Here is a 12,759-nt window from a genome sequence, read left to right as displayed (position 1 = left end):
GCTGGCGGCACCATACCCCTATTATGAATATTTCTCAAAAAAAATGAGAAATTGAGCTCCCACTTAACTCAGCAATACCACTTCTGGGAGTATATCCCAGAGATGCAGAAAAAGTATAGTCGAAATGACATCTGCAACAGTAAGTTCTTTGCAGCACCGTTGACAATAGCCAGGATCTAGAAAAAACCCAAGTGCCCGAGAACAGATGACTGGTTAAAGAAACTGGGGCACACCTGCACAAGTAATACTACACAGCTGTTAGAAAAAATGGAGTCATGAAATTTGCATCGAAGTGGATCAACATGGTAAGTCTCATGGTAAGTGAAATGAGTCAGAAAGACTGGGACAGACCTAGAAAGACTGCACTCATTTGTGAAATATAAAATAACACAATGGGAGACTAACAGCCAAGGAGAGTAGAGATAAGGACAAGGAGGATTGTTCCACGTCTTGGAAGCAGTCCCCGCATACTGGGGGAAAAAGCAGTTCACGTAGAGAAGGGACCATCAAGTAAAGGGTGCTTGGAGGGCCCGCTAGGGATGGGAGATGTGTGCTGAAAGTAGACCATAGAGCGTACATGATGGCCACTTAATATCTGCATTGCAAACACAACACCCTCAAGGAGAGAAATAGAGAGTAAAAGGGAATGCGCCTGTCACAGAGGGGAGATGGGGATGGGGTGGGGGTGGTGGGAGGGATACATGGAACACTGGTGGTGGAGAATGAGTACTGGTGGTGGGATGAGTACTCGATCAATGTACGACTAAAACATAAGCATGAAAGTTTGTAAGTTTAACTGTACCTCACACTAATTCATTAAGAAAATTGTTTAAAAGACAAAATAAAAAGTTCCCAGAGTTGAGAATGCAGGCATCCAGATCCAAGAATCCCAAAGGATGCCAGCTGAAAGAGAACCTAATAAGAAGACTCAAAGACATAAGGAAGACATTTTTAAGTCTACAACTGTTCCTCATGGTGTTTCACTAATATAAATTAAAAAAAAAAACTCAAAATTTACTAATAACATATGACTTGCTGGAGTAATAGCACAGTGGTGGGGCTTTGCCTTGCTGATGTGGCCATCCCGGATTAGAGTCCTGTGTCCCTCTCAGAGAGCCCAGCAAGTTACCAAGAGTATACTGCCCGCGTGGCAGAGCCTGGCAGGCTCTCTGTGGCATATTCGATATGCAAAACAACCAGTAACAACAAGTCTCACAATGGAGACGTTACTGGTGCCAGCTGGAGCAAATCAATGGACATCGCTAGGACAGTGCTGCAGTGGACATAGGACATGATATTGTACGTGTAAAAACCTAAAGATAAAAAACCCAAGAAACTACAAGCCTATACAGTATAATACCAGGTTACACAGTCCACGTCGAAAAAAACAAAACAACAACAATAACTTAAAACAGTTGCTTCCTATGTAAACACGTAATAATATAGATAAAAAAAATTTTACCCCATTTATGATTGTGTCTTTAAAAACCCAAGTATCTCAGAACCAGTTAAACGAAGCAAATCAAAGAAATATCTGATGAAACTTTTATTTCACTTATAAAAGAAATTGAACACAACATGGAGATGGTAACATATTCCATGTTCATACCTTGGAAATATCAACATCGTTAAGATGTCCAACGTACAGACACAATGCATTCGCAAATTAAATGTCTATGGCAATCTCTCTGGACATATACAAAATACTTTTAAAATTCTTATAAAACCAAAAAACTACCAGAGGTCAGAAAGACAATGTAGGGGTTAAGGCACTGGCCTGTCAGGCACATGGGTCAGTACCTAGTCAATCCTCTGCACTGCTTATATCTTTTAACTCCTTCAGGAAATCTCAGGGGGCATCCCTTATCAAAGATCTAGAAATAAGTCATGTGGACAGCCCAGTGTGCAACAGACACCACTCTCCCAAGAAACAAACAGAAAAGGAGAAGGAAAGAGTTATCAGAAAAGCCAAGCATTGCTGAGAAAATGATGGGAGTGATTGCTCTCAAACTGGTCTTTTCCCAAAACTTTAGTGATCAAAAGCACATGGTACTAGAACAAGCAGACCACCTGAACAGAGTTAAGACCTCAGAGGTAAACCCTCTAATGTAAGGGCAGTTAATTCATAATACAGGCTACGTATATGAAATGGAGTAAGGAGAGCCTGTTCCAACAAATGCTGCTGGGAAAACTGGTTAGACACATGCTAAAAACCAAACAAACAACAACACCTCCCTCCAAAAAAAAAAAAAAAACAACCAAAACCCAAGCCGACAGATTCAGAGAAAGAATTCGACAAGATAGAGCATGACAAAAACTCTCAACAAAATGAGATTAGAAGGAACATTCCTCAATATAGAAAAACCCATAACAATAATTAATCTTAATGGGGAAAAATTAAAAGCATTCCCTCTAAGATCAGGCACAAGACAAGGTGGCCCATTCTCACCACTCCTGTTCAATATAGTACGGGAAATGGTTGCCATAGTACTTAGGCAAGAAAAAGATAGCAAAAGCATCTATATAGGAAAGCAAGAAGTCAAGTGTTCACTATTTGCAGATGATATGATACTATACTGAGAAAATCCTAATTACTCTACCAAAAAAGCTCCTATAAATGCATTTCCTAACCACAGCAGGGTCCTAATCCAGTTGTTATTCTTTGAATCAAGACAGAATTTGCCCATGACCATGCTCTTGACTTATAGTGAAGTATTAATGGCACTTCGCTTGGACCATTTTGATGCCGGGGAACACAGTGTCTGCCCTGGGTCGGTCAAGTCTCTGGTTGGGACTTTCCTTCTGGGGTGCTAGGAACTAAGGACAACTAAGGCTTAATTCAAGGAAATAGGAGCAAATATCTGGAGTCAGTTAACCCTCAAGTTTCAAAAGCATACCATTCACTCTCTTCCTGTGTCTGTACAAAAAGGACATTGCTCTGAAGTCACTATGAAAAGGACATAAAGAAAAGAGAAAGGCAATGTTTTACTTACCAACACAAGTCCTGTCAGTGTCCTTAGAAGGATCTGACCTTACAAGTTAACGGAGTCTGATTAGGGGATACAGGTGATTGACCTATTGGGGAAGCAGAGCACAAAGAAAGAGGTTATAGATAAACAAAGAGGAATGGGAGCACCTTGGGAGAACTGTGATAATTATGACTCAGTAAACCTAAACTCCCTGTGGCCAGGGAGAAAGGACTATCCAATTTTAAGCCGAAAACTGTTTAGAGATATATTCCAACAATCAAGGGAATGGGAGTGTCTCCGGAGCAGTGTGATAGGTATAACCCAATAAACCTAAGCTCCCTGCACCCAGGGAGAAAGGAGAAACCAATGTTATCCTATACGCTGTAATGATACCCATGATTTTTTTCAAACAAATAGATTAAACATTCTGCAAATTATATGGAAAATAAACCTCCACAGATAGCTAAAAGCAATCCTTGGGGATTAGAAGATGGGAGACAACACCTTCCTCACCTTCAAATTACTAGGAAGTGGTAGTAATTAAAAGAACATGGTATTGGTATCAAGAGAGACCCACAGACCAATAGAACAGATATGAATATCCTGATACTGACCATGAAATACATGATCTATCTGTATGTGTGTCTGTGTATATATAAATATAAATACAAAGAGAGAGAGAGAGAGAGAGAGAGAGAGAGAGATCTGTATTTCAAACCATAATGTCCAAAAAGTAAAGAAAGAAGAGCGAGGAGACAGAGAGAAATACAGGGAAAGACACAGAAACAGAAAGAGACAAATAGAGAAACAGAGAGAAGGTGTGTGTGTGTGGGGGAATTACCTTCATAAAAGAAGACTTTTGGGGGGGCAGTGGAGGGAAACTGGAAATATTGGTGTTAGTAAATGTACACTGGTGGTCACAGGTATGGGAACATTGTAGGGCTGAAAATCAAGCATGAACAACTTTGGAACTATCTCACACCCGCATCTCACAGTGGTTAAATAAAAAAATACATTAATAAAATAGTTCAAAATTTCTTGTAAACAAAGCTGATTTCTGAATGCAGAGCAGGAGGTAGCCCTGAGCATAGCTGGCTGACACCAAAAAGCAGGCGCAAAGAAACATAAAAATGGGGATTGTTTACATCTGCAATGAAAAGGACTTCCTGGCTTGTCAAAGGATCACAATAACGCCGAATCATGGTGTCAATGACCTTCAGCATCAACAAAAAATGAGGCATCAACGCCCCTCCCCATGGCCTGAGGTTGGATGGATTCCATTTATTTTATCGGTCCTTGAGTGCAGTGAGTGTCAGAGATGCAATGGACCCAGCATCACTGAGGAGAGATGGTAAAGGCTGAACCATGCCCAACCTGATGTGGAAGATTTCGAGACCCAACACGGAGGGACAGCGCCAGGAGCTCAAGTTCCAGAATCACACAGGAACTTTGCTGGGAGGGTCTGCAGGAAAGAGGACGTGAAACAAGGACGCTGCCGATAGGAAAGTGGCCAGGTCAGAGTTTCAGTGAGGCAAACAGACGGAAAGCGCAGACACAGGGTGTCTGGGTCCCTGAGAGAACAAAGCCAAGGCCAGGGGGCAGGGCTCCGGCTGGGAAGGGCCACACAGGGAGGGCAGAGAACCCGGAGACCAAGGCGGGCGGAGAGACCACCCAGACCTGGGTGAGGCAAGAGCGATGGAAGCCATGCATGGGGTCCACTCCCCCGCCCGGGACCCTCTGTGACTCCTCAGGCTTCTGTGATATCAGCAGAGTGTATATAAACAGGCCTACTGCTCTCTGGCTCAGTTGCCACAGGCAAGTCATTAGTTCTCTGATCCCATGAAGATGGAGTCTCAGTCTTATTCTCCCATAATCCTTCAATATCTGCCTGAATGGCTGGTTCTCTGCCTTGAGGGCCCCTACTTTTCAAGTGTTTTAACAATCCTCTTTTGGCTTTTGCTCAAGACATTTGTTGCCTGTTTGCAGTCAAGGAAAAGCATCAGGTAGAGTCTGGAGACTTCCTGGGGGAGAGAGGGCAGGTGTGTTTGTAAGAACCAGACGGGGCGTCTGACCAGGAGAGAGAATCAGTCCTCTCTCTCGCAGACATGAGGGACAGGGCGAGATGTTCTCGGGGACCCAGTTTAACTCAGGGCCAGAATCTGTGAGGGAGAACCCCTCCAGCACTGTGAGAGAAATGGCTGTCCCTGTGGGATCCCAGGTCCGGGGAGAGTACATGCTTCCCACTGACCTGCGGTTACTGACCCCACGGGGCAGCGGTCACTGACACAGGGGCCTCCACGGGGGCCACCAGGACAGTGTTGACCTGAGAGACCCTCAGAGGGGGCCCAGGGCCTCTGTGAGGCAGCAGAGTGCACAGACTGGTCCGGGTGCTGCTGGCACCAGGGTGGTGGCCTGACAGGGACTGAGAATGGGGTCAGCGTCCCTGGTACTGAATCAGGCGAGAGCCCAGCCAGCAGTTCCCTTCAGGAGCCCAGGCCTGGGGAGGCTCCTTGACTTTCTGATGATGTGATGTCTACTGAGTTTCTGATGATGTGATGTCTACTCAGCTAGGAGAAACACTGGCTCAATTAGTCAGCAAAGCACAGCAAAGTATGAGGTGGAACTGAGACAAGTACAAACAGAAACGATTAAAGAAAAGAGTGTGGCAGGTGAAGCAGAAATTTCAATGGCGTAAAAACATCTGGGGAAATCATTGGTTCGCTCCAAGACGGGATGCAGGAAAATTCTAGAAACCAACAGAAGGTGGAAGGAAATCCCAAAAGCGATAGACAGCACACCAGAGAAGTACAGGGTGAGTTGAAGAGGAACAGTATAAGAATCACCAGAATCCCCAAAGAACAGGAAAACAAAAGCAGCATAGAACTATTGGTCGATGAGAAGAAATCAGAAGATTCCTGAAAATATAGGAGAATAAAGATAGGATTTATCAGACCATAATGGACAGCGAAAAGCATTGTTAAGAGGGAACTTTGTACAGTGTGGAACTATCTAGATGTGGATCATGGCGACAGGCACTGGAGTAGATAAGACCTGACCTTGCAAAGCGGCCCAGAAGCGAAGCATCACAAGAGCAAGTATTTGGCAAACTTGGCAAGAACAGGGTGTCAGCACGGGCTGTTGAGCCTTGAGCCCCACTCAACCTCCTAGTCACATGCGCCAAAGACACAGAAACTGCAATCTACGCTTAGCAGGTCATCCTAGCCATAATTGGGATTCTACTGGAGCAAAGCAGAGAAGAATAGATGATAGGCCAATCAAGCTGAACTTCATGTGATTGCACGTTCTTGTAAGCCGAGACCTTCTATTAAATATGTGTGTATTTGGCAAGAAAGTGAACAGCCATCAGCTGCTCCCGGAGGGTGTTTCTCTGAGTGCCCGTCATCCTTGGTCCCACGTCTGCCTGGAGCTGGTGCGCAACGTCTCTGGGTACTTTGAAGAAAACTGTTCCCCAACATCTAAAGTCATTCTCCTACTTCCTCAAAGAAACTTATTTTCTCTTGTACAAATAAAACTCAGGGTTTTCAAATTCACTAGTAGCACTCATAATTTGCAGAACTTCAGCTTTCACTTTTCTAAAAGTGATCTTTCTGAGAGTGTTCTTGAGGTCTATAATTCACGTGAACAGTTTTCCCTCTCATTTCACAAAACAAAGACATGACTCTTGTTCATTTTCTGCTTTTAGTGTCGCTCCTCCAAAAGAGTAAGAACAAAGACACAGCAACTTACATTTCAAAACACAGTTTTGGGTAATGCTTTCAATTAAGACAATCTGTCTCATGTTGCAGTAGCACTGTAGCACTGTCCTTCCGTTGTTCACCGATTCGCTCTAGTGGGCCCAATAACGTCCCCATCGTGACTTGTTGTTACTGTGTTTGGCATAGCGAATACATCGTGGGTAGCTTGCCAAGCTTGTCCGTGCGGGCGAGATACTCTGGTAGCTTGCTGGGCTCTCTGAGAGGGGCCGAGGAATCAAACTCGGGTTGGCTGGCTCGGCTGCATGTAAGGCAAACGCCCTACCCGCTGTGCGAGAGATAGCACAGCGGGTAGGACGTTTGCACTGCATGCGGCTGACCCGGGTTCAATTCCCAGCATCCTAGATGGTCTCCCGAGCACCGCCAGGAGTAATTCCTGAATGCAGAGCCAGGGATAGCCCCTGTGCATTGCCAGGTGTAACTCAAAAAGAAAAAAAAATGTTGCAGTAATATTCTATAAAGACATGAATTAATGAAGGGGACATGAGGCTTTAGCACAGTGGGTAGGGCGTTTACCGTGCACGCAGCTGACCCGGGTCTGATTCCTCCATCCCTATTGGAGAGCCCGGCAAGCTACCGAGAGTATTCTGTCCACACGGCAGAGCCTGGCTAGGTCCTCGTGGTGTATTTGATATGTCAAAAACAGTAACAACAAGTGTCACAGTGAAGACATTACTGGTGCCCGCTCGAGCAGATTGATGAAAAATGGGAGGAGAGTGCTCCAATGGATAGTGAACCTGTTAAATGATATTTATAAATATTACTCAAAACAGGATATATTGATCAAGTACATTTTACTGAGAGTTGTAATTAAGAGTTAATCTACAAAGAAAAATTGATATTAGCTTCTACTTACACATATTTATGGTGGAATGTATGAGGGTTAATCAATAACAGCCTTTAAAGCAAAAATTATGATAATGCATTAAGTTCTGATAAAACTATGATGGAAGTAGAAAAGAAATAAAATTTAAAGAGGAAAGGAACAAGGAAAATTCTATATATTGAAAGTAGAGCGCTACCTGGACTTTTCCCAAAGAGAAAAGTCTTACAAATTGACATTTAGCCCCAGAATTAATTTCAACAACCTTCACACACTTCCCTCTTGTTGTGGTGGGAAGATGCTCACTGGCTGGATAGGTGTTTGAATGTTACCTGTAATGAACTCCTGTGAACTACTTTAGGAATATAAAACGTGTAAAAATCATTAAAAAATTGATATTCAGATTATATTCCTTAAAAACACAGAAAGCTTAAGAGATAGTACCGTGGAGAAGCTGGCTCCGATCCCTGGCACCCTCAATGGGTCCTCAAGTACCACAAGGAGTAATTCCTGAATGCAGAGCCAAGAGAAGCCCTGGGCATCACCAGGTGTGGCCCCCCAGAAACAAAAAAAATTGCCAAAAATTACACTTTGAGAGTCTAGTGTATGTACACAATAGTAAAATAATTGTTTCATTTGTTTGTTTCAAAGAAAGAGTTTTTATTTAAAAAATAAAGATGTTTGGTAAAGGCTGAGCAAAGACCAAAATGATGAGGGGGATTTTGAGTCTCCAACGCAGTGGGAGAGGGCTGGATGCTCAAAATACCTATTTTCAGTGTCAACTACAAAGTATACGCGGACTATAATTTTTAATAATTCTAAAAAAATTAGTTTCCTAGAAAGTTATTTAGATGTGTCTTTTAGTTGGTGGGTAGGGGTCACACCAGGGAGTGCTCAGAAGGACTTCATTTGTGAGGCCGAAGTGGAGCCATGACAGACTCCACTTTAAGACCAAAACTCAGCAGGCCTAAGTCTCGCTTTTCCCCATCACAAAGTCCCACTGCCAAAAAAAAAATACCACCCTGGGCAGATAAACCACCCTGTGGCAACAGCCTATCAATAGGGGCCATGGGCAGTGGGCCCCAGCCAAGTGGAGAGGGCCTAGGCAGTGGAGTCACGGGACTGGACAGGGATACAAATTGGAACCACATCGCCAGTTCCTACAAAAACTGCTGCTATGTAACCCAATCCTATATCAATGGCTTAGAATTCGGAGTTGGGGTCCTTATCAAGTCTCCACTGCGTTGTATGAGACTTGGACCCTAGCTCGAGCTAACAATCAAGGGGCCTTGCATTGGCATCTGGTCTGGTCAATGTGCGAGCGAAATTACCTTCCCAGGACATAACACCTTCTGGCACTGTGCTCAGGATTCATTCCTGGCAGTGCTTGGAGGACCACAGGGGATGCCACGGATTAAACCCGGGTTGGGTGAGTGCCCTATCTGATGTGCTATCACTCTGGCCCCAGAAGAGAGAGTTACCTAAGTCATAAACACAGCCGAATCAAAATTAATTCTGACTGTGAAAACAGAAGGTGGTGACTGAAGTAAAGAGACAGAGGCTGGGAGATAGTGAGGAGAGGCACCATTTTAGGAGGAGGAGAGCTGGAATGCTGCTGCTGGTTCGTGTGGTGAGACATACAAATTGAAAGGGTGCTTGTAAGTATGGAAGTCTGGAAATGTTTACATGATCACAGTCATTTGGCCATAAAATACTATTAATTATGGAACTAGTTCTCAATATCAGTTTTCAGAGTTCTCATTTCCTAGAGTTGTTTCAAAAAAGTCTTTTCTCACTATTTTGAAATATCTTAAACTTGGTGGTAATTATGATTAACCTTTTTAAAATATATCTCTTACAAAGCCAAACACTGGAAATCGTGCCTTCTAATTAAAAACACTTTCTCTTTAGGGGCCGAGATTTAGGGGTTAAGATGCTTGTCTTGTATGTGGCTGACCCAAGTTTGATCTCCAGCAACACACATGTCCCAGAGCACCACCAGCAGTGACCCCTGAGCACAGAGCTAGAAGTGAGGTTTGAGCACTGCTAAATGTTGCTCAGGCCTTCCTTCTCACACCATCTAGAAGTACAAAAAATTGTGTCCTCCAATTACAAATCCCAGGAGCGATAGCACAGCGGTAGGGTGGTAGGGTGTTTGCCTTGTAGGCAGCAGCCAGCCCGGCCGAGCCAGGTTTGATTCCTTCGCCCCTCTTGGAGAGCCCGGCAAGTTGCTATTTTCCTGGGGGCTGCTGCCTGGATACAGGTGTCCCAGGGTATGTGCAAATGGGGGCAGTTGACAAGGGTAGTAGGTTGCAAGTTAACAGGGATAACTAAGTGTGCCTGCAGGATATGCTCTGAGCCTGCTTTTTCATTAAATGTAACTGCATACTCCTTGCAAGCTATGCTCACTTGCTCATCCAATGTAACCACTTCTCCAAATGTTACCCTTCAAGCTCCTAGGCTAAGGAACAATGTACTTTCAGTAGTAGAAATAGGATGGGTTAAGAATGGATTCTTATAAATCTATTGGTTATGATAATGGTGGTCTTTGCTGCAATGGTCAGTGAGGGCCCATATTAGTTACTCCCTTACCCTGGGTCGGGGTCTGGCCTGGACCTACGGGACCTGTGTGTCTGCGTAACCGGCTTAACCCTGATGAGCCAGAAACAATAAACTACCTGTTTGCGGGTTGCATTCTCTACGTGGTCCTTGTTGCTGCAAGGAGATCTGACACCGCACCCTAACAACATTTTATGTGATCCAGAAACACAAGTAGAAAGAAACTGAGAACACTTTTGACGACTCTGACAGGAAACATTTGTAAGCATAGGATCTTTCTCATTTTTTAGATAAGGAGAGAAACAAAATCAAACACATATAGTACTCTATTCCTGTAACACCCCTGGTGGCTTTGCATGCCTCCTGTATGTCAGACGCTACTGGGTATACATACAGTCCGGATATATAAGCAGATGATGCTGATTTTTCAGATGAATCCTTTCTCATAGGAAGGTCATAGGATTGGAGAAGATGAACCAAAGTGTGTGGAAGAAAGTGAGAGCCCCACAACTGCAATCACATGGGAAGGGGGCGGTACTGGCTCTTCCTTCACGCCCTACCTAGGTCACGAGTTGCCCCCTACGAGCGGCTCACCGGCACGGCCATGGCTCTAGAAGAAAAAGGGCTTAATCCAGAGCATGGCAGCTTGCAGCAGAAAAGTGAATGGACCAAGCATTAAACTACAGCGCCATGCCTCTCTGGGAAGGAAAGGGTGTTAATCCCTTCCGCCTTGCCCCCCCCCCCCCCCCCCCCCCCGCAGCAGCAAGGTGGCTGACGCCTCAGAGCTTATTGGAATCCAGATATGAGCTGGCCATGACGGGGCAACTGCAGTCTCATGAGAAGGGAGACCAGCTCATCCTTCACGCCCTACCGAGGTCACGAGTTACCCCCCAGGAGCGGCTCTCTGGCATGGCCATGACTCCAGAGGCAAAAGGACTTAGTCCAGAGCCCGGCAGCTTGCAGCAGAAAGGTGAATGGACGATAAGTTAAAATACAGCACCATGCCTCCCCGGGAGCAAAAGGGTGTTGCTCCCTTCTGCCTTCTCCCCCCCAACCCCCCCCCCCCCAGCAGCAGGGTGGCTGCTGCCTCAGCGCTTATAGGAAAGCCAAGTATGAGTCCGCGGTCACAGGGCAACTACAGTCGCATGGGAAGGGGGGTGGAACCGGCTCGTCTTTCATGCCCTACCGAGGTCACGATTTGCCCCCCAGTAGCAGCTCTCCAGCACAGCCATAACACCAGACGCACAGAAAACAATCTCGTAATTATCTGGCTCTTTGGAGAAATCCAAAGTCACGCCGCCACTATTGCAGCTGCGCAACGTTATATGATTCTCTTAACCAGCTATAGGAAAGAGTATTTCACAATGCCTTTTCAGTAATTCTGGTTGTTCGGGGGGGGGGGGGATTCTAAATAATGGTGCATCTTTTGTCGAAATAATGAATGTAATCAATGTAGAAAAGAGTTAAGTAGAAATCATCTGCTTCACAGGCATTGGGAGGGTTGGGAGGGGGGTATATTTGGATTCTTGGTGGTGAAAAATGAGTACTGGTGAAGGGAAAGGTGTTTGATCATTGTATGACCAAGACTTAAACCCAAAAGCTTAGTAACTTTTCCCACAGTGATTCAATAAATAAAAGAAAAAATAAATTATGAAAAAAAGGTGGAGTTCATGCTCAATTCAATCAGATAATCAGTGGCTGCATAAATAGCAGTACTCCTACATAAAAAATAGTAAAGTGACAGCCCCAAAGACTACCCTCATAATATAAACATTGAAAATTGGAAGGAAAGGAAAGCTCTGGAGAAAAATGTAAGGAATAGCCTAAAGGGGTGGCAAATGATGTGGGTGTAATCAGTTATGTAACACAAAAATCTCAGAAATTTTTAATTTTTCTTAATTGTCTTGTCTGAAAGCTGAGAAGATGTGAAGTCAAAGATGGGAAGTCAACAATAGGCAGTGCTGTTCAATTGCAAGGGTGCCTTACTTTTCGTTGTACCAAAGTGCACGGAGACAGTTCAGCGGTCAGAGGCGCAGAGGAACGCAGAAGCAGGGCGGGCCAAGCCCCCGGCAGGCTCAGTGGCCCCAGCAGCCTTCACAGCCTCTCTTCATTCGCTCTCCTCTTGTAAACCCCTCCAGGAAATTCCACTGAGCAGAAAGAATCAAAACAAGAAAACCGAGGCACAGGAGAGCAAGCGTTAAAGGATACATTGTTTGGCCCCGGTTACCAGGCAAAGAGTTACAGTCTCTAGGAAGGAAAACATGGCCAGAAACAGGAAGGAAAACATGGTCAGAAACAGGAAGGAAAACATGGTCAGTTACAATTTCCGGGCCGGAGGTCAAGGACTGGGATCCTGTAGGGCGGGACTTCCCCAGACCAGGGTCTGTGATAAACAGGGGAGGATGTTTACATCTAAAGGTTAGCTAGGTCTGAGGTATGTGAGAAGGGGAGGACTGTTTCTTGTACTGTCGGAGCTTGCTGGCCCCAGAGTGTCGGTTTGGCCCTTTCCAGACCACTCAGACTCACCCACTTAGTTGAAAGTGGGGTCCTGCTTCTGCTTCCTCACCTTTGTGAGCTGGTTGGGCACCAAAAACTTTATCTTTTATTGGGTGGCAGGCATATTCAGCAGTGCTCA

The sequence above is a fragment of the Sorex fumeus genome, unplaced genomic scaffold (assembly GCF_029834395.1).
Source record: "Sorex fumeus unplaced genomic scaffold, SorFum_2.1 ptg000021l, whole genome shotgun sequence".
Taxonomy (NCBI): domain Eukaryota; kingdom Metazoa; phylum Chordata; class Mammalia; order Eulipotyphla; family Soricidae; genus Sorex; species Sorex fumeus.
Note: the sequence above shows the minus strand (reverse complement) of the source record.